The sequence below is a fragment of the Squalius cephalus genome (assembly GCF_949319135.1).
Source record: "Squalius cephalus genome assembly, chromosome: 1".
NCBI classification, from domain to species: domain Eukaryota; kingdom Metazoa; phylum Chordata; class Actinopteri; order Cypriniformes; family Leuciscidae; genus Squalius; species Squalius cephalus.
Window position 1 is genome coordinate 18842062 of NC_137122.1, and position 1864 is coordinate 18843925.

Consider the following 1864-nt stretch of genomic DNA (forward strand, 5'->3'; position numbering starts at 1 on the left):
ATTTTAAGCTAATTGCATTATGCTAATCTATTATGTATTACACTCATCTTTCAAATATTAATCTCTTTCTGAGCTTCAGATGAACAATTTTACATGTTCACGATGATAATATTATCATCTGAGCATATTTTTCTCATGATTATTTCTGCTGTTTCAAATGTGTTAAATTAAATACACATTTACAGCAATCAGAGAAAACTAATGTTAAAGAGTCAATAGCTCAAATAAAGCTGACACTAATCACGATTCTGGTGACTTTAAATGAAACATTCAATGAATCTTCAACACCAAAACCTGTTAATTCTCAATAAGAGCTTCTGTAGAGTCTGACAGAAATAAAGTTAATCTGGTTATTAATAACAAGTGAAAGCAGCATTTGAAAAAGACATTGAAAAAGAGGCATGATGTGATTGGCTGAAAAAAAACAACCGTTAATCTTTAAGTTTTCATGAATTAAGATTTAATTTATTTATTTGAATATATTGCTTTATTTATTTTAGAGCATTTTATGGGATACCAAATAAAATATACCTATAATTTTTTTTCATAAAAACTGCCCTCCACCAGTGCTATTCTATCCAGAGTTACATTTTAACACACATTGTGTCAAAATGCCATCAACACATCTTGTGTGTTGTTTTTTAACACATCTCTTTTTAGAGTGTTTCCAGAGTTACATTTTAACACACATTGTGTGTTAAAAATCTACACAACATGTGTCAAAATGCCATCAACACATCTTGTGTGTTGTTTTTTAACACATCTCTTTTTAGAGTGTAAAGCTATAGCCGCTTAGGTTATGCATTATCAAAATAAATGTTACACATTCTTTTATCATTTTGACGGTGATCCGAGTTGTCCATCATAACGATTGACCAAACAAAGTCAAACACGTAGCCTAGTTTGTTTATTTATTTTGCAAGAATACGTGTACTATGGTATAAGGCTATAATTTATTCGTTCAAAACGTTTGGTTTGAAATTTCATAAGTTGTATTGCTAGCTAGCATCCTAACATAGATCTGTGAACATGCAACATAACGTTATTAATTCTGAGGCAGACGGCAAGCTAAACTAAAGCATAATTTGAAGAATTTCATATCGATTTATAGGTGATCTCAGTAACACAAATAAAACCTGATAGAGGAACGGAGAAAACACTACAGAAAACAAACACGTTTGTTTACTAATGAAAATACTAACATCTAAGTTACAGTATCTAGCGTACTAGTAAGCCCGTAACAGACAGCGACCATAATAAAAACCTAAACAGACAATAGCAAACATCCTGAGGTCACAATTACAAGAAATACAAACATTAAACACAGTTTATTCTAAAGATACAAGTGCAACAGCAAGAAGGGCAGGTCAGCATCGGTTTTGCCGGCTTCGGTTTCTTTCAGTTCTCTCCATTCTGAAAAAGCCGGTCCAATATTAACTCTAGTCTGACTTCACGCTCGGTCAGTCTCCCGTTTCCCCTTTCTTTGGTCCTCTGACAAAGATTTTCTAGCTTTCTGCTTCTTTTTTACATGTTCAGCCATTACGAAAACTTGAAGAACTCAATATCTAGCGTTACCTTGTTCTTATAGCTAGCCGGATACTGGATGGATGGGGGCGTGTACGCGTGCAGTGCCGTAAAGCAATTCGTTACCTTGCGAGACCTGATATCACACGATACTTCCTAACACTGAGGCCGGCGGCTCGCCGGCCCAAAGTTGCAAGGGTGGTTTTGCGGCTCACAGGCACCAGGGGGGTGCGAGACGACCACCATTCAACCCGAAATCAGTAATATAACCATTACAATGACTCCAAAGCTGTTCGGTTAAGGTAAAAAAGTTACTTAGTTCACCTTTAAGGTCCTCTGT